Source organism: Mesocricetus auratus, unplaced genomic scaffold, assembly GCF_017639785.1.
Source record: "Mesocricetus auratus isolate SY011 unplaced genomic scaffold, BCM_Maur_2.0 Super-Scaffold_6731, whole genome shotgun sequence".
Classification (NCBI taxonomy): domain Eukaryota; kingdom Metazoa; phylum Chordata; class Mammalia; order Rodentia; family Cricetidae; genus Mesocricetus; species Mesocricetus auratus.
This window is the reverse complement of record NW_024429185.1, coordinates 12,667,346-12,688,523: the sequence shown is the minus strand read 5'-3', so window position 1 is coordinate 12,688,523 and position 21,178 is coordinate 12,667,346. Positions and strand designations below refer to the sequence as shown.

The window sequence follows — 21,178 nt, the reverse complement described above, 5'->3', positions numbered from 1 at the left end:
AACGTTGGGGGGGGGGGTAGACGACTGGAGTTGAAAAAAAAAAACGGTGTGGGGCGTGGCCCGAGGGGGACAGCAAAGAAGAACCCGGGAGGAGGAGCCTGGTCACTGCCCCAGAAACTGACAAGCTCTCTCTAAAGAAATGGGGTTGTAGGGGAGGGAGATCCACTAATACTGCAGTATTGTGCATAGAAAACTTATGTAGGTGTTAGAGAAATATTTTTAGACTATTTTTTCCCACCAGGAAACAACTTAACTCCGCGTTAGAAAGAACGTCAAAACTGCAAATGTTAAGGGGCAGTTTTATAAATCCCTCCCCCACCCTGGACCCCACTACTCAGGAGCCATCCTCAAACACCCTGCTGTATCTTATCCCTGTCGCTTCGAGGCGTCCTCTGTGCTTTAGGTGACACAGAGCAGCCTCCGGGAAGGCTTGGGAGGTGGCGTGACTAGGTAGGTTAATTGGTGGGTGGGCTGATTGCCGCTGGCCTCCAGGTTGGCGCTCGAAGACTCCTGTCCCTGCGTGTCCTTGGAAGCCACTGCGACTCGAAGCTCAAGAAAGTGGCCGTGGCTGCGCCTGCAGCGCCCTGCCCCCGACAATTACCAGTCACGTTGGCCCAGCACGACGACGTCTGGTGGAAGGGCTCGGTTAAGTCACCTCGGCTCGCACCGAGCACCTCCCGGTGGCCGCCGGGTCCCGCCCAGAGGCGGAGCTGGCTGAGCTTGGCGCTCCCCCGCGGACTGCGGGGACCGCCCCGGGTGGGTGGAGCCCACCGCCCGCAGCGACCCGCCTCCGCCCTCGGCTGCCGCGAAAACCCGGTTGTGCAGCGCGTACCGGTGGCTCGGCACCGCCGGGAGCCGCACTGGGCATGCTCGGCGCTTGCCGGCTCCGGCGCCCGTAGGTGGAAAGCTCCGGATCCCGGCGGCAGGGCTCGCAGCCCGCATCCAGAAGAAGCGCGGGCGGAGGAGGTTGGTACGCGCTGGTTGCTGCAGTCCTATCCCGGTGGCCATGGCGAGCGGAGCACGGCGACCACCGGAGTGGCGCAGCGGTGTCAGGTCAGTGAGGGCACCGGGCGGGCGAGCCTGGGTACGGTAGGAGGGAGCCCTGCGTCGGGTTGGTGGTCAGCGGCCACCAGAGCTGCGCAACTTTCAGACGCCTGGGCTGGCCGAGGGTACACGCCTGGAGGTACCCTGCGGTCCCAGCTCCTGGCTGGTGGCAGGATGCTGGAAATACGTGCAGGGCGGGGACTGGTGGGTTGGGGACTGCCTAGTTCCAGGCTGGTGCCACAACCTTCCAGAGGGCCAGGAGCGAGCTGTCTACAGCGCGCACTGACCCAGAGCCTCTCGGATCTCCCGGGAGGAGGAGGACGCAACACACAGGCGGGGTCCCTCGCCGGGCTGTGGATCGTTCGTGTCACGGTGCCTCAGTTTCCCCAGGCAGGGAAGGGGGTGTATTCGCCTTTGCCCGGAAGGCGGCGCGGGGAGCCTTGAGGGCGCAGCGCCCTGATGCTGCAGGAGTATGGGAAGCAGCGGGTGCTTAGAGCCGCCTCCTCCTTGTCACTGGAGCTCTTGGAGTTTGTCGCATTTGACACCATAGCAAGTTGACACGGAATTGCCTCGTGGCCTGAAATGGAGAAACGTGCTTCTTTGACTAAAAGAGTAAATGTAGAGTCTATTATTCATTTTAAACCTTGTCTCCTTCTCTAAAGTGGTCCGGGATTGCAAATTCCAAGGTTTATAAAGCAAACTAGAAAAAAAGAATAGAAAATGTTCGCAGTTTCTTTTAGCTGCTCACACTGTAGAAATATTATGGTTCAGTTGTGATTGTTTTGAACGACACTTGTTCAAAGTTTGGTTATTGCAGCAATCGCTATTTCCCTCTGACTTTATATTAAAAACTTGGAAACAGCACTGCAGGAACGCAGTGGTTTTTAAGTTTTCTCACTTTTTTTTCTAGATGAAACACTTTTTTTTAGCTGCTACTATACACAACATCGTAAAATGTTCAGGATGAAATATGCAAGACAGAAAAAAAAGAATGAGTTTCAGGAGAGACTAAGTTAGAGCAAGGTAGCTTGCAGACATTGGGCTAATACGCAAAATGCAATCTGCAGTCCCACTGCAACTGTACTGTTTCCCCTACAGCGACCCATATACATCTATTAAAATATTTACAAGCTTCAGGAACCCAGTACATGAATGGTTGCACTTCCTGGTTCTGTACAATGCATCGCCTTTAAAATCTGCCATGCTTACTCCATAAAGCTACACCTTGTGCTGTTTACATAGAAATAGGTAGAATCTCTCCTTAGCCTTGCTCTTCTGGGCGGAAGGAGGAGGCTGAGCCTCTGTTTTCCTTATAAGACTCCATCTGGCTCTAAAATTACCAAGTATTCTCAGTGCCAGGAATTACAATGAAATACCCAAAGGCTCATTCACCTAGTGCCCTGAACTTCACAAAATTCTGTTCACACAGGTTTACACTAACAAAACTAAAGGAGTTGGGTTAGAGAGTGTTTCATTATTACTAGTGAAGAAAAACAACTAAGGGGACTTTGTTTTCAAGTGACAAAGCAGGTGATAATCTCTCCTTTCTGTCTCAGTGTTGGGTCCTTGCCACTAAGTTTCAGAGCACATAGCTTTTAGGAGTGTTTCTGTGCTTGTATTTCTGTGCCTGAGTATTTTGCTAGTGGCACTAGATATGAACAACAGACCACTTACTTTAAAAATAGATCTCCCCACGTTCTTGTGACTTTAATTTATTCAACCATCACCCCCTTGGCTTACAATTAAAATGTTTAGGGCTGTTAAGCAATACAGCTATTGCCTAATTTGTACTTTCAATAGTTTTTTAAAAGAAGTTCCAAACATTTAAAATGCCAGGTGACTGCTATTGTGACCAAATTGCTTTCAATCTCTAACCAATCCAGTTAGCTTTGTCCGGCCAAGTGTGTTTGTATGAATTCAGAAAACATGTGGATAGTAGCACTTGCCTAACCTAGAATCTATCCTAGCACTTGGGGTAAAAGTTGCTTGTTCTAGCCAAACCCAGGAGAAGACTTACAATTTTGACAGTTTCATGGCCAGTCACATTACAGTTAAAATCAGCATCTGCATTAAGGTGCAAATGGTTAGTTTTGAATTTGCTGTGGTACCTCCCTGGAATGGTTAAAAGAATAGGGGTTGGTTATGTGATCATAACTAATTTAAAGGCTGTCAGTCATTCAACAGTCATGCTCCAAACAGAGACTCTGTAAATGTATTATTGGTCTTGCCCCTGCCTCCCCACCTGAGGTCTCTTCATGCATTAAAATATCACATTAAATTTTCTTCCCCTCAAACTTTTATGGTTAGGCTTCTGAAGCTGCCAGGATGCGTAAGACATTATGACTCACTGTCTAGTTGGAGTGGTGTGCCTGAAGACAAATCAATTAGAGTACAAAATGGGTGTTGCAGTCCGTGTATGTGTGTGGGCCTGAGGAGGCAGAGAAAACTGACCTCTTTGGTCTGGAAGAGGAGGCAAGACTCTCAGGGTATTGAAGAAAGAGCCTTGAGATGGGGAGATAATTCTGCATTGTCCACCTGGGCCCTGTGTTGTCACAGGGCTCTTAGAGGCTGAGGAAGAATCTCCTGCTGTTTTGGGAAAGACTCCACTGGCCACTGCTGGCTTTGAAGATGAAAGGGTCTCACAATGTGGGCAGCTGTGGAGGAAGCAAGGATACAGGTTCTTCCTTTACCAGAGCCCTGGATGTAGCCCATTAAGGTGGGCTGGTTAGTTTTTATTACCACCTTACACCACCTAAGAATTGCCCAGGTCTGATTGGCTTGTGGGAATGTCTGTGGAGCATTGTCCTTTAAAAAAAATATGTATTTTGTTATTAAGAAAACTTTGGAAATAAAAAAAATCAAACATCCAACTTAACCATTAGTCCATAAGACATATTCTGTACTCAAAGAGTAAAATGTAATGGGAAGCTTCACAGCTTCTGCTCCAAATACCAGTTCTAACTGTATAGAAAGGATAAACTTTGGTCTCGTTAGTTTGGACATTTTCATGATTACTAATTGATAGGAGGGCCAAGTCCACTGTGGGAGGCACTATTCCTCAGCAAGGAGGGCCTGAGCTGTATAAAAAGCTAACTGAGCACAAGTCAGAGAATAAGCCGTCGATCAATCCAGCAAGCACAGTCCCCCATGGTTTCTGCTTCAAGCTTCAGATTGAGTTTCTGCCCTGTTCAATGACAGACTATGACCTGGAAGTCAGAGCCAAATAAACCTTTTCCTCCCCATGGCACTTTCAGTCAGAATATTTTGCAACAGAAGGAAAACTAGAGCATGCACTGAATTTCCAAACCACAGACCAATATGATGATGAGTGTTGTCTAAAGTCACTAACACTGTGATAATCTCTTATGGAAGCCATAGAAAGCTCATGCCTCCGTACCCAAAGGGAGACTTGATGTGATGAGGTAGTAGACAGAGGCAGGGTAAGGGACATGAAGAAGACCCTTCATCAATTAAACTACACACAAACGAGTTTGCACTCTATCCCATTATAGGTAAACAGTGGGAAATGAACTGAGGGTTTAAAATAACAACAGGAAATGAACAGTTTGTTGACTGGTTTTAGCTGCCAGCTTGACACAATCTGGAGTAAACTGGGCATAGAGTCTTAATAAGCAACCATCTAGATCATGTTAGTCTCTGAGCATGTCTGTAAAGAACAGTCTAGATGGTTAATTGATGTAGGAAGATACAGTCCACTGTGGGTGGTACCATTCCCTAGGTAGGGGGGTTCTGAACAGTTAAGAAAGGGGAAAGATAGATGAGAGCAAGCATTAATCTCCCTTTGCTCTTGCCTCTGGATATGATGTGACTAACTGCTTGAGTCTCTGCCTTGACTTCCCTGAAATGATGGATTGAAGTTTGAGGTTGTTAGCTGAATAAACCCATTCATCCTCGGTGCTACATTTTGTCTGGGTAGCTGTCACAGCAACAGAAATGAAATTAAGACAGAAATGTTTCTTCCAGGTTTATTTTCCTTAAAAAGGAAGATGTAGCTATTAGTTACCTTTCCTTGCTGTGATAAAACACAATGACCAAAAGTTACTTACAGAAGAAAAAGTTTATTTTGACTTATTGTTCCAGAGTGAGAGTCCATAATGACATGGGGGGGGGGGGGGGGTGCAGCAGGCAGCTGGAGCAAGCTCGCTGGTTACATCTTTATCCAAACATAGGCAACAAAGAATGAACTGTAAATGGGGCAGGGCTACAAATTCTCAAAGCCTCTCCCACTGGTGTACATCTTCCAACAAGGCTCTACCTCCCCAGACAGCACACCAAGCTTGAGACCAAGTGTCCAAGAACCTGAGCTCATGGCTAAAACCACCACAGTAGCCAAACCAAATTTCACAGGTCAGTTTGATAAAGGCAGTCTACCCCGGAGTCGTCCGTGGCTAGTCAAGATCTCTGAGAATAGCATCATTCCTATGTATTTGTGCCATCAGTATTTAAGAAAACTTTTATTCACAGTTCATCATAGAAATGAAAACAGATAGATCAAGTCAGTCCTGTGTTAATGATAGCTTAGAGATGGCTCCCATGTTAATTACACCTCTCATGGCTTAATACCAAACATCTGACAAAAACAACCCAGTGACAAAAGTATTTCTTTTCGCTCATGGTTTGAGGGGGGATAGTCATGGGCAACAGGATCATGAGGCTACACACTCACATCTCAGCTAGAAAGGGCGTGGCTATGTAGCCCCTAGTACCTGTCCTTCCTACAAGTTTCTCACTTCCTCCTGCTAGACTTCTTAAAGGTCCCACAACTGTCCAGAACAGCATCACTAGCTGGGAACCAAGTATCTAAACACATAAACCTATGGAGTAATGTCTCACATTCAAGACACCACCCCGGATTTAGGATGTTCCACTCTAGTAGATTCTGATTTTATGGTGGCTTATGGGATGCAGTCTCATACTTTATTTCTGCTCATTGCCTTCTTTGCAACAGCCATGATTCTGCTGTCTCCACACCACACCCATCTGAGCAGGGAGTTGTGAAAACACAAATGTGGGAGCATTAGACTGAGAATGGGGAGATTTTGCACTGGCCAACTCAACCCGGCTGGTAGGGGCTCAAAATATCTTGGACCTGTGTTGACTCATCCAGGAGGCTGCCACAGTCAGTCAGCCATGTTTGCCGTGGGCTTCTTATTTGTGGTGAGATAGTGACAGCTGCTAATGTGAGATCACAGAACATCATGTCTAAATGTAAGAAACCCAGCTATTCTTTTCAAACACAGCTAGTCTCTTTTCTGGACAAGGCCTCACTTCTTGCCCTATTATTGTCTGGTTGAGTTGGTTCTCTCTGTGCCTAGAAAATCTAAACTGGAGATTTTCTACAGTATTGCTAAAAGAATGGCTCAGAACCAAAAACAAACTATATGGGGAAAATTTCAGGAAAAAACTGTTTTTAGACAGGGTAGAAAGGATGCCCTAGGCTATCACAATCTATTACTAAAAAACAACTACAGTAGGACTTTACTAAAATTTATCTCAATGAAAAGAATTGCATGTATGTATGTGTGTATATTGTGTAGATTCTACTTCCATAACTTCATATGGTTGTTTTGTTGTTGTTACCCAAATGTCCTTTCACAGTAATGCTGTAATTCTTCTCTTCCACTGTGGTATACTAGCTCAGAATAAACTTGTCAATCAAAGAAAAAGACAATCAGGGAGAGAGAGATTATATAAAGAGAAAAAAAAGTGGTGTTTATTTGGGACTAACAGAGTTTCACTGGGAATATGTGTGGCAAAGTAAATGATGGACATTTTTGTAGTGAGGGGGCTCTAAAACCACAGATGAGGAAGATTACATCAGGTATTTGGAGACCATAACCCTTAATCACAGCTACCACTAACAAGAGAGCCTTCATTCTACGGCTCCACAGAGTTGCTGAGAAAATACCCTGAGAGAAGAACTTCATACGTGATTTTATAAGTCCCTGTCATGGTAGTCCTCTGATAATCATATGATAAGAACTCATGATTTAAGGCTTCCTGGCTGTGCTCATTTTGTTGTCCTCACTTTAGGGCTTCCTGGCTGTGCTCATTTTGTTAGGGTTGATCAAGCAGTTTCATTCTGATTCTGAAGAACTTTACATTTCTTTGCCAGACCATGTCCTCCTTTCAGAATCTTTTCTGAAATATTAGGCTTTGGGATTTCATGCTGCTGGTTATACCTTTCTTCTTCTCTTTTTTCCCATTTGATATTTTTTTATTTAAATTAGAAACAATCTTATTTTACATATCAATCCCAGTTCCCTCTCCCTCTTATCCTCCCATGCATCCCAGGCACACACACCCCCTTCCAGTCCTACTCCTTATCCACTCCCTGGGAGGGTGAGAGTGAGGCCTTCCATAGGGATTCATCAAATTCTGTCACATCATTTGGGGTAGGGCCTAGGTCCTTCCCCATGTATTTAGGCTGAGAGAGTATTCCTCCATGGAGGAATGGGCTCCCAAAGTCCTTTCGTGCACTAGGAATAAATTCTGGTTCCACTGCAAGAGGCCCCATAGACTCAGGCCTCCTAACTGACATCCAAGTTCAGGGGGCCTGGTTCGGTCATATGCTGGTTTCACCAGCTGTCTAATTGGGGTCCATGAGCTTCCATTTGCTCAAGTCAGCGGTTTCTGTGGGTTTCCCCAGCATGGTCTTCACCCCTTTGCTCATCACTCCTTCCTCTCTACAACTGGATTCTAGGAGTTGGGCTCAGTGCTTAGTTGTGGATCTCTGCTTCCATCAGCTACTCAGTGAAGGCTCTAGGATGGCATTTAAGGTAATCATCAATCTCATTATAGGGGAAGGGCATTTATGGTAGCCTCTCCACTATTGCTTATATTCTTAGTTGAGGTCATACTTATTTATTTCTGGACATTTCCCTAGTGTCAGATTTCTCTTTAAACCTATAATGGCTCCCTCTATTAAGGCATCTCTTTTCTTGCTCTCCTCTATTAATCCCCCAACTCAATCTTCCTTCCTGATCCCTCATGGTCTCCTCTCCAAATATGGGTGATTACATACCATGTTTGTCTTTCTGTGACTGGGTTACCTCACTCAGGATGGTTCTTCTAGTTCCATCCATTTGCCTGTGAATTTCAAGTTTTCATTGTTTTGTTTGTTTTTGCTGAATAGTACACCATTGTGTAAATGCACCACATTTTCTCAATCCATTCTTTAGTTGAGGGGCATCTAGGTTGCTTTCATGTCTGGCTGTTACATATAATGCTGGTATGAACTTAGTTGAACAGATGTCCTTGTTGTATGAATGTGCATTTTTGGATAAATGCTTAAGAGTGGAATTGCTAGATCTTGAGGTAGACTGAATTTCATTTTCCTGAGGAGCCATCATACTGAGGAACCACCATTTCCAAAGTGGCTGTACAGGTTTGTACTCCCACCAGCAGTGGAGGAGTGTTCCCCTTTCTCCACATCCTCTCCAGCATAAACTGTCATTGGTGATTTTGATTTTAGCCATTCTGACAGTTGGAAGGTGATATCTCACAGTTGTTTTGATTTGCATTTCCCTGATGGCTAAGGATGTTGAGCAATTTCTCAAGTATCTCTCAACCATTTTAGGTTCTCAAGTTAGATAAACCCTTTCTTCTTTTTAAGGCTCATTTATTTTTATTTCATGTGTAAGAGTGGTTTGGCTCCATGCATGTCTGCTTCACATACACACAGTGTCTAAGGAGACCAGAAGAGGGTGTCAGATCTTCTGGAACTGACGTTACGGATGGTTGTCAGTCACCATGTAGGTGCTGGGAACCCAACCCAGGTTCTCTATAGCAAATGTCCTTAACCACTGAGCCATCTCTCTGGTCGCTATACCTTTATTTTGTTTTGCTCTTTCTCAGAAGGTTCGTCCTGCCTTTTCTTAGGATTTCAGCCTGGATCTTCTCATTTGTAAGGTGCTGTATTCTTTCTGAGTAAATGGCTTTCCCTGTGACTATGACAGTCAGTCACCATACCCCACTGTTAACATGTCTGTGTTTCAAACTATCCACTTTCAAGCATACCTTCTATCTGTGCATTAATTCATGGATTCATTCACAAAAGCCGAAAGCCTGAGATTTTATCATTTAATGGAGTATGCACAAAAGGCAGTCACATGAGAGTTTTATGGAGTTTTGGGTGAAGTTGGTGAGATAGGAGTGTCTGGGACCTTCTAGCCAAGATTTCCTAGATAAGCAGGGGCTTTTCCACATGGGCAGAGGAGGAAGGAAGGCAGCTTTGGAAGTCACAGCGGTTCTGTGAGAACTACAAGAAGTCAGTGAGGACATGCATGGGAGGGAACAGAGGGAGGGAGGACACTCCGGATGACATTAAAGTGGGGGCATCGTGAAAAGCCACATTTTTCTATTCAAGAATTCATTTCACTCTGTACAAAATCATATTTTATTTGTTCTGACTTTTGTTTGTTTGTTTGCAGTAGTAAGGATTCGAACCCAGGCCCAAATATGCACCAGGCAAACAGTCTATATGAGCTGTACCCTCAACCCCTGGAATATGTTTTAAATCAGATTTTGTATAGTCACGTGGGACTGATTGCATCAGCAAGTTGAAGGCACGTAGGACTAGAAGCAAATCCAGGAGGAAGGAATCTGTTAGGGTGGTGCCTGTTGGAGGTGATGATTGCCAGGGCAGAAAAGGGGTGGTGGCCAGATACCTAGCAGGGAGACTTGCTACGACTTGGTAATTGATCTTTACATCTGGGCAGGAAATGAAGGGAGGCATTTAAAACAACTCCCTTGCAATTAATTGGATTGTCTTTGTCAGGCATTGCATATATATGGAGGCACACCTGCTTGGTGCAACTCTCCCAGGCTCTATTCCAGGGCAGGACTTGGCAGCTCCAGAGAGACAAATTTCCACTGTATGTACTTAAAGCAGGAAGGGGAGGTAATGCCCACCCCCAAGACCACGTCTATGAACCTTACTTACCGTTGCAGGGCACAGCCTGTAAGAGAGACATAAAGAAAGGAGTTCATTCCCTAGCGCCTCGCCACGTCTAGATGGGAGTGTTTGGGGCCTGTTGATGGGGCTGAGAGACACGGTGTGGGTGGACTTCAGTAATTCTGCATTGAGAGGGCATCCTTAGAGGAGGGGCTGCTACAGTGGACTCTGTAATCAGTGCAAAGAGGAACACTTCCTGAACAGATACTGAAGTGTAATCCTGGCCCTCTCCTTCCATTGAGAACTGAAAATTGATGATAGTCAGAGGAAGAGCAAAGGGGGAGGGTTTGTTTCTTGAAGAAATAAATGGGTTGGAGCAACAGGGCTCCAGAATTATCCACTGATGGGGTCCACCCAGTTCACACAGGTCAGAGTGTGGAGGTTAAGCTACTTGAGAAGACATGCAAGAATGAACACAGACACACACACACACACACACACACACACACACTCACTCACCTGTATTAATTGCTCCTGCTTGAAACTATCATGGACAACACTTGGCCCTGTAAGTACTGCACTAAGGAGTCATACACAGTCTCCATGGGGAGAGAGTCACACACAGTCTCCATGGAGAGAGGCACACACAGTCATGGGGAGAGTCACACACAGTCTCCATGGGGAGAGAGTCACACACAGTCTCCATGGAGAGTCACACACAGTCTCCATGGGGAGAGTCACACACAGTCTCCATGGGGAGAGTCACACACAGTCTCCATGGGGAGAGTCACACACGGTCATGGGGAGAGTCACACACAGTCTCCATGTTGAGAGTCACACACAGTCTCCATGGAGAGAGTCACACACGGTCATGGGGAGAGAGTCACACACAGTCTCCATGGAGAGTCACACACAGTCTCCATGGAGAGAGTCACACACAGTCTCCATGGAGAGAGTCACACACAGTCTCCATGGAGAGAGTCACACACAGTCTCCAAGGGGAGAGTCACACACAGTCTCCATGGGGAGAATCACACACAGTCTCCAAGGGGAGAGTCACACACGGTCTCCATGGAGAGAGTCACACACAGTCTCCTTGGGGAGAGTCACACACAGTCTCCATGGAGAGTCACACACAGTCTCCATGGAGAGTCACACACAGTCATGGGGAGAGTCACACACAGTCTCCATGGGGAGAGTCACACACAGTCTCCATGGAGAGAGTCACACACAGTCTCCATGGGGAGAGAGTCACACACAGTCTCCATGGGGAGAGTCACACACAGTCTCCATGGGGAGAGAGTCACACACAGTCTCCATGGGGAGAGTCACACACAGTCTCCATGGGGAGAGTCACACACAGTCTCCATGGAGAGTCACACACAGTCATGGGGAGAGTCACACACAGTCTCCATGGGGAGAGTCACACACAGTCTCCATGGGGAGAGTCACACACAGTCTCCATGGAGAGTCACACACAGTCTCCATGGGGAGAGTCACACACAGTCTCCATGAGGAGAGTCACACACGGTCTCCATGGAGAGAGTCACACACAGTCTCCAAGGGGAGAGTCACACACAGTCTCCATGGGGAGAATCACACACAGTCTCCAAGTGGAGAGTCACACACAGTCTCCATGGGGAGAATCACACACAGTCTCCATGGAGAGAGTCACACACAGTCTCCATGGAGAGAGTCACACATAGTCTCCATGGAGAGAGTCACACACGGTCTCCATGGAGAGAGTCACACACAGTCTCCATGGGGAGAGTCACACACAGTCTCCATGGGGAGAGTCACACACAGTCTCCATGGAGAGAGAGTCACACACAGTCTCCATGGAGAGAGAGTCACACACAGCCTACATGGGGAGAGTCACACACAGTCTCCATGGAGAGAGAGTCACACACAGTCTCCATGGGGAGAGTCACACACAGTCTCCATGGAGAGTCACACACAGTCATGGGGAGAGTCACACACAGTCTCCATGGGGAGAGTCACACACAGTCTCCATGGGGAGAGAGTCACACACAGTCTCCATGGGGAGAGAGTCACACACAGTCTCTATGGAGAGAGTCACACACAGTCATGGAGAGAGTCACACACGGTCTCCATGTTGAGAGTCACACACAGTCTCCATGTTGAGAGTCACACACAGTCTCCATGGAGAGTCACACACAGTCATGGGGAGAGTCACACACAGTCTCCATGGAGAGTCACACACAGTCTCCATCGAGAGAGTCACACACAGTCTCCATGGGGAGAGTCACACACAGTCTCCATGGAGAGAGTCACACACAGTCTCCATGGAGAGAGTCACACACAGTCTCCATGGGGAGAGTCACACACAGTCTCCATCGAGAGAATCACACACAGTCTCCATGGAGAGAGTCACACACAGTCTCCATGGGGAGAATCACACACAGTCTCCATGGAGAGAGTCACACACAGTCATGGAGAGAGTCACACACAGTCATGGAGAGAGTCACACACAGTCATGGGGAGAGTCACACACAGTCTCCATGGAGAGTCACACACAGTCATGGGGAGAGTCACACACAGTCTCCATGGGGAGAGTCACACACAGTCTCCTTGGGGAGAGAGTCACACACAGTCTCCATGGAGAGAGTCACACATAGTCTCCATGGATACAGTCACACACAGTCTCCATGGAGAGAGTCACACACAGTCTCCATCGAGAGAGTCACACACAGTCTCCATGGAGAGAGTCACACACAGTCATGGGGATAGAGTTACACCCAGTCTCCATGGGGAGAGAGTCACACACAGTCTCTATGGGGAGTCACGCACAGCTTCAGTGGGGAGAGATACAGAGTCTATCTTCTCCTGTCCTTAGCAGAGGCAGGTGACTAGCTCCAGACTTCACATGTGACATGCTTATAGGATGGCGGTGGACAGTTTAAACTCCTGGACACCATTCAGTGTTCCTGCTTGTTGGCTGTTGTGACTTATCTCATGTTGTCTATGTCTGTGTTATTATAAATGTTAGCACAGGTATGGCCAGTCTTTCCACAGGCCAGGGTGGCTCTTGCCTCATTCTGCCTGTCTTCTGCCACTTCCGCTGTTAGCCCTTGGAAAGAAGGCCTTGTTGCTGTTCTTTGTTCTCTGTCTCTAGTTCTGCCTGTGTCTCTTTGTCTCTGCCTCTCCCTTTCCCTCCCCTCCCCTCCCCTCTCTTCTTGTCTCCTCCCCTCCCCTCCCTGTGTGCGTAAGTTTTCTTTCTTTTTTAATTTTAACCTCAAGCTTTGGACAACCCTAGATGACCTCATCTCTGAGCTCCTCTGAGCGGGACTGTCCTTAGACTTCTCTAAAGTAATCAGATTTTCTCTATTTGAGTACACGTTTCAGAATCTTGAGACTCATTTCCAGAAAGTGTTTTCCTCGTGCCCATGGTTTGCCATCCTGGGGGCTCGGCATTTCTCCACGAATGTTCGTACACCACCACACTTAGACTTTGCTCTTGTCGTTGACGGGGTTCTCATTCCTACTTCCAGGCTATGGCCAGTCACCTCCCTTTCTCTCATTTGAGCATCAGGATTTGCTTCCTACATTATAGGCCATCCATCCCAAAGTCTTCCTTACCATTTTCTCTCTAGAAGCTGCAGCAGCCCTTTTACTAAACTGAACTTTTGGAGCGTGCCCCAGCATCCCATGGTTCTCAGGATGGCACTCAAGACAGATGTAGCAGATGAGCTCCGTGGAAACATATGACAACATGGGCTTCTATTCATTGCCGTGACAACTTACTTCTGCCCTCACTTTTCACAGAAAAGCCGTTACTCCTGCTGAAGAAACTGTGATATCTCCTCTGTTCATCCTCCAGGGCATGGCCAAGCCCAGGGGACAGTCTGTGATCTTTCCGGTTTGCTCCCCATGTATTTCTGTGCTCTATATGCTAAGCACCTGTTAGGTAAAGACCGGGTCTTGAACCGTTTCTGTTCCCTAGAGCAATTGGTATTAAACTGACACTAATGGCTTTATAAATACTCCAGTTAGTGGATGGGATCAACCCTTCATTGCTGCTATCACTTAGCCGTAGACCTGACTGCCTGGGTAAGAAGTCACTGTCCTGGACCTCCAGGTCCTTTGATCACCACAGCAGGGAGAAACTCTGTATGGAAACCAGGGAATTCCTATTTCCAGCTGCTTGTTTTTTGTTTTTAAACATTGGTTTTATTTTAGGTGTTTTGTCTAGTGATTGCCCATGTGTCTATTTGTGTGCCTGGTGCTCATAGAGGCCAGAAGAGGGCATCAGATCATCTGTAAGGAAAGTTACAGATGATTGGGAACTGTCATGTGGGTGCTGAGAATCAAACCTGGGTTCTTTGGAGGAACAGCCAGTGTTCTTAGCCACGAGGCTATCTCGACTGTGAATTGACTTCATTTGTTTCTAACAATTTGCTTCACTGTCAAAATGGAAAGCATGTAGACTTGGTGGGGAAATGATCTTAATCTTATATAATAAAGCCAACTAGAAAACAATTCGGATCTAACCCAACTTCTGAAAAGTGTCATTCATTTGCCCCAACTTTTTGAGATAATGAGTACTTAGAAAGGTAGACAAATTTATTAAATTTATTAAGTGAAAATGTGTTTGGCAATTTCGTAGCTTACCTAAGCTGTGGTGTGTCCTCATTGGTCGTTGTGTGCAGATTGCAAGAGCCATGGGCTGGGAATCTGAGGAAATGAATACAGCAAGAAGATTCCTGGGCTCAGGCTTGCAGCTTCAGGGTCACATGGGCAGAATCACACAGGCATGCCCCCGTCCCAGAGCGTAGGGGGGTTCTGAAGGGATAACATCTGAGTGTGAATGTCTTGGAAGCCATAAATATTGGGTGATTATAAAGGAAGTTATTGTCACAGTGTTAAGAAGAATTAAGTCACATGGAGTTTGAATTACAGAATCTCTTCTGTTCTGTGGCTTGGAGGTCTGGTTGTTAGCAAGAGTGGCTGAACCACTTGACATGTGGAATGTTGGTTATGCAACTTCACTCTGTGGTAATGGGCTGGTGAACCAGGAAAGAGGAAAAGCTGTTTAACTATCATCTCATTATGAAGTGCATTTTTTTAAATGGATAAACTCTTACTCCAATGAGAGGCAGAACCTTAGTTGCTTAACGTCACTGGCTGTGGATTTGAATGGCTTCAATCAGATACTCAGAGGCACAGAGAGTGAAGGGTGCTTGGATATTTGGGAATACAAATTAAGGATATGTACTTCAGGCACAGAAAGGGGCTCCATCGTCAGTGAGGCACAGTCCGTACTCAACTGTTTCAGGAGAGAGATTGGAGGCCTGGCCTATACCCAGCAGGATGGTCCCTGCCAACTTTGTGGCTAGTCCCTGTTAGGACTTCACAAAGAGGGTATATGAGTGGACGGCCCTCATGTCTTCAAGTCCACGTCTTCTGCATACACAGGAAGTTCTGTTTCAGAGGAGGAAAGCTATCACGAGCCTTAGGGCACTCCATCAGTTCCTGCGAGCCACCCATCAAGTCTCGGATGGTGTGTGTGGTCACAGTATGACCTGCTGATACTGCGATGAGATCTTTTTTTTTTTCCCTTTTTAAGGAAAGAAGTGTTTATTTGGGCACATAGGTTAAGGGGACAGCTCGTAGTGGCCACAGGACTGTGAGGAAGCACTTAGCCAGCAAAGAGATGAACACTGGTAGTCACCTGCCTTTCTCGTCCGCAGCCCACGGGATGGCACAACCCACATCTGAAGTAGACCTTCCTTTCTCCAGCAAACCTTTCTAGAAACACCCTGTAAACATCTGGATATGTGTGTCTATGGTGATTCCAAACTGCACCAAGCTGCATTGAAGATTAACCCAGGCATAGGATTTGTTTTTTAACCCATATGCTAACAATTCCCTTATTCATTCTCTTGTCTCCTGGCCCCTTACCTTCTCTTCCCTTGGCCATCCCCGGCCCTGGTTGCTGTGCTTAGAGCATTGTAGATTTGGGGAGGACCTAAGAGATGGATCTGCTGCTCCGGGTGCTGGGTGACTCCAGGTGTTGTCTGGTGAGTTGTGCGAATGAAGAACTGGGCCCGTGTCATCATCCCAGCTTGTGGGTCTTAATCTTAAAATTCTAAAGTGGTTTTCCCCTCACATCTCCCTAGGGGTTTTGTTCTCCACCTCAGCTTCGGGGCCCACCGTATTCCTCCTCCCAGAAGCCCCCTCTGCCCTTTGCCTTTTATAATCTGGGCTTCTTGGCTCCAGGAAGATCTTCCAAGTGCTCTTAATTCTGGCTGTAGCCTGGAATACAGTCCATGTCTCTGGTGGAAGTTATTCTTTTCTTTATTGGGAGCTACTAATATCCTGAGGCTCGTAATGAGTTTGATAGTTTTATTACAGGTTGTGCCCTTACAAAATAATCAGCCAGTCTTTGTAAGTGTGCATGGGAAACTGCTCTCTCAGCTCCAGAGCAGTGAGTTAATTGCATTTGGCCAGTTGGGAAGCTGTGTGTGCACAAGAGACTCATTCACTGTGCAGGCCAGGAGAGTTTACAGAGTATCCGGAACCAGTAAGAAAATGTGAACTCAAAGCTGGTTCTGGCTTGTTTCATCTAACAAAGTGTCTTGAGAATATTGCTCCCTGGGCTGGAAGGATGGCTCACAGGTAAAACCAGTACTTGCCAAGTATGCTAGATGACCCGAGTCCAGTCCCCAACCTGAATTTGATATCTGGATCCCAACAGTGGAAAGAGAGAACCAGCTCCCAAAGGTTGTATGCAGAATTCTACACCTCTTATCTCCATGTGAATACTGGTGCTCATGCACACGTGCACACACACACACACACACATACTCTCTCTAACAATAGTAATAACAGTGACTTTTTAAAAGATGGGGCTGGAAAGATGGCTCTGTGATTCAGAGTTCTCACTGATCTTGCAGAAGGACCAGGATGACCAGGTTTGGTTCCCAGCACCCACCTCAGGTGGTAAACAACTGTCTGTTCCAAGAGATCTGCAGCCCCTTCTGGCCTCTGTGGACACCAGTGCACACATGGTACATTTTACATCCATGTAGGCACTTGTATATGTACACAAAGCAAAAATAATTAAATCCTTTAAAAAATGCATCACTCCATGGTTGATAAACCAAGTAGGCTGCATGGAGATACAAACACAGTGCTGGTCACTCAACTTGTAGACAGTTAGCTAGGAGTTAACACTTCCTGTTCTGTGAGCTCCTCTGAACATTTTTCCTAGGCCCCAGGAAGAGTTCTGACCCATTGATGGATCCAGAATTGTAGATCCTGGCTGTTCCTGCTGTCTTTACTCTGGCTTGAGAAGACTCTACATCATATGCACCAAGAAATTGCTGGGAAATGGGTTTGAGATAGGTGATGTAGTGACCAGTTCCCCATTTTAGCAGCCATTACAGACTAGCATGTGCTTTCATGGCCTTACCACTCCTGTCCTGGTCACTAAGAAGAGGTCACATGCCCTGCTCGTGTCAAGGAGCCAATCAGAAGTTAGCTGGCAGGGCTGTGCTTTACATTCTGGGTGTGCTTTACGAACAAGTGCCCAACAGTAACCTGCAGAGCATAGCAACAGCCCTGGGAGAGCCTATGGGCCATAATAACCAGTTGACCAATCAACACAGAGCGGGTCACCCAAACCGGGAAGCACACCAATCCTGAGACTGTTTCATACCCCTAGACACTCCCCTTACGCTGCCCTTTAAGATCCCTGCCTCGAGGTTGCTTGGGGTCTTTCTCCAGCCATTCGCCATGGTGGCGGGGTGAAGGGCCCAAGCTAATGGGGTTAGCTCGTTAAACATCTACAATAAAAGACTCTTCGCTTTTGCATTGAAATGGGCCTCTTGGTGATTTTGGGGTTCAGAATTTGGGCACAACAGTGACAAACAAGAATTCAAGGCTGGCAGAAAGAATACTGTAGATTATCAAGTTAACATAAAAAATTTATTGGCCAGGCAGTGGTGGCATATGTCTTTAATCCCAGCACTCAGGAGGCAGGAGAATTTGAAGCCAGCTTGGTATACAGAGCAAGTTCCAGGACAGTCTCCAAAGCTACAGAGAAATTCTGTCTCAAAAAAAAAAATACTGGAAAGAACTAGGGAGACAGGAGATATCTCAGACATAAAGAGCTCACTGCACACACTGAACACCAAACTTAGAGCCACAGTGTGTGAAAAGCTGGGTGTGCTGGTGTGAGCCTTTATGTAATCTCAGCATTGGGGGACAGAGACAGGGAGGTGTCAGTCAGCCACTGCAGCTAACTGGTGAGCCTCGGGTTCACTGAGAGAACCTGTCTCAAAAGTTAAGGCAGAGACACCCACTGTCACCCTAGGGCCTCCACGTGAGCAAGATGGGTGTGTGCAGCCACGTAGGCATGTGTACACATAGGTACATACTACACACATAGAAAACATATCAGGACTAGAAGGTCTGAATCTTCCTATATGTAGCCTTGAATGGGTAGGAAAGATGTTTTGTTTGGGGTTTTAAGGGTAAAATGTTGGGGGACATATGTTAGAAGCAACAAAGGCAAAACACAACTTAGGAGCGCTTCTGACCCAACCTTAGGCTGACTGTGGACTCTATCAGGGATGACTTAAAATAATCATTTTATCGAACCATAAGCATCTTTCTTTCCCCTCTTTTGCTTTTGCTTTTTGTTTGTTTTTTTTTTTTGAGACAGAGTGTCTTACTGTGTAGCCCAGGCTAGCCTCAAAGTCATAGCAATTCTTCTGCTTCGCCTCCAGAGGGGTGGTATTGCAAGTGTATGCTACCACACCATGTGAACTTAGAAACTGCCATGTAATGTATTTGGGATGATGGCCTCGGAGAGTGAAGGCATTGCAAACCTCTCCCATTCGTAGTCTGTTCCCAGGTTTTTTCTCTGTCATCTTATATCTAAGGAAGGACCGCTATGTGCAGTTAAAGGTTTACATTCTTTGAGACATGAACTGTTTCCACCCATTGCTTTAGAATGAAAACTAGGGGGAGTTAAATATGAGTTATAACAATGGTTGGCTGCTCTGAAGGACACACCTATGGTATCAGTCCTCACTGAATGTCCCAGCCACTGGAACAACCTAAGCACTGCCTTTCTAGTGACAAGAAATTCTAACAGTCTACGTCTAGGTAGGAGCAGCACAGGCTCTTTTTATTGGTTCTAAGCCACTAATCCTGGGCAAGTGTTGCATTCTTTTGGACTTTCTTTCTTACCTTGTATAAATAAAAAACCTTTATGAACAATGTCTAAGGTTTTCTAGGACTAATGTTCTAGTTCGGTGAACAAATCCATGTGATAGACCTGTTTTCAACTGTTTAATACTTCTATCTCCAGAGGAAGGAAAACCTTTAATAGTAGTTGCCTTCCTCTGCAGTTTTTGTTTTTCCTCTTTGAAAGACTGTAGTAGCAAATCCCCAGAATCCATCCTTTCCAACGATCACGCATAACAAGTATTTGTAATTAACGGGTTGTCAACAGTACCTTACCTGTGCAGTAAAGGGACTTTTAAAATGATTTCATGACCCCAGGCAAGGCAATGTAAACATGTTTTTAAGCCCCAGTCCTCTCTTGAGATAGTCTCATACAGCCCAGGCTTGTCTCAACCTCACTGTGGGGCTGAGGAAGACCTTTGAACTGATCCTCCTGCCTCCGCCTTCTGAGGGCTGGTACTATAGCTCAGTTCATCTTGTGCTTAGGATCAAAACCCAGGACTCCATGCATGCTAAGCAGACAGTCTGCCAACTGAAGTACATCTCCAGCTCCTATCACATACCTATTTCTAATCAGAACAGCAAACTAAGCTGGGGAGATGTGATAAAAATCCACAAATGGTTTCGTAGCATCATATACCATCAAAAATCAGACTATACAGATGGTATTATAGTTAATTCTTAAGTTAGAAAAGCCTTACTTTAAAACAGATTGTTTTTGAAAAATATACTTTTATGTCAAAAAATTAGCAAAGCATAAAGTTCTTTGGAGGGCTTCACATCGATGTGGTTGATGGAGTAGTGATGGGAATTCACAAAGTGTGTCCCCTCAATTGTGTCTAGTGGTTGTTTGCAGCAGTCCTGTAAGTTGGGATATGTATTGTGTTCTGTCCAGTGAGTAGCTAGAAATAGCCCTAACCCTGCAATAAGACAGAGGTGTACACACAGTGTCCCGAGTCCCCGAGTCTTGACTTTCTCTTCGTAGGGGTCAATCATGGCCTCCTCACCCCTCCTGAAGATACACTGTCTAGCAACTTGGTTTAGGACAGTTTGTCCATCTGGATAGTGTCACTATTGATTGTCTTTGAAGCGTCCATCAGAGACGGGAGTCCAGTGGAGCTAGAAGGAGAAATGAGGGGACCAGTCCAGAACTACCACAGGCTCTCCTGAGCCATTTCTAGCAGGCAGTGGACAGCACTGCCCAAGGGAGTGGTAGTTGAAATCCATAATTTGTGTGTAGATGTGTGTTCTGCCGACAGCACTGGTTGTTGGCAAATGAGATATTTCTTGAGAGTTTACTTGTAGACACCACTGCTCAGATATTAACCTGCTCAGTCAGCCTTTAACTCCCATGCCCTCTAATCCTTGTGCCTTTTTTGACTTGTCCACCCCCTTCTTCCCCCTTCGTGTCTTGTTCAGGCTCTTACTCTTCCTTCTTTCCTTGGGCACTGTAGTAGTCTCCTAGTGATCTCTGTATCAGCAGCCACCGAGTCCTGATTGGGGTGACCTTTGTAAACAAAGGGAGTGCCCATGTCTTCAGCATTCCATGCCGCCACCCTCACCATCTGGACAAGCCTGCCTTTCCCTCCCAGTCCTTTGTGCAAGCATGCGTTGTCAGGAATGTGTCTTCACCCAAAAGAAATCTCTTCTGCTCACGGTTTCACCTGTGCACCAGTGAAAACAGTGGTGATTTGGTAGAGGTTGTGACAAACCCCCATTGTATAACTAAACAAATTGCTTGATCTCATTGATGGCAAGGTGCCAGCAATAATACTGCCAAGAAAACAAAACAAGAATGTATATTCATTTAGTTTAAAACACTCTGAACAAGAGGCCCTTTTCTCCTAACCACATAAATAACATTACCTCTAGTCCTGCAGGCTACAGGTGGAGAAGAAAGAAACAGGCTTCAACAGAGCATCTTATTAAATACTTGTAGATAAAATACGAGTGTTGGGAAATAGAGAAAGGGCAAATTAAAGACAGAACACTTGATGTTTG

General features: G+C 46.2%; 1 protein-coding gene across 1 annotated transcript in view; it reads left to right on the top strand.

Annotated features, from left to right (window-relative positions):
* Window positions 1-929: 929 nt before the first annotated feature.
* Window positions 930-21,178, top strand: part of Mfap3l (microfibril associated protein 3 like) — a 45,321-nt gene continuing 25,072 nt past the window's right edge. The window contains exon 1 of the mRNA XM_040742259.1: window positions 930-1,053. The gene's annotated coding sequence lies outside the window, so the exon portion shown is untranslated. The remainder of the gene's footprint in view (window positions 1,054-21,178) is intronic.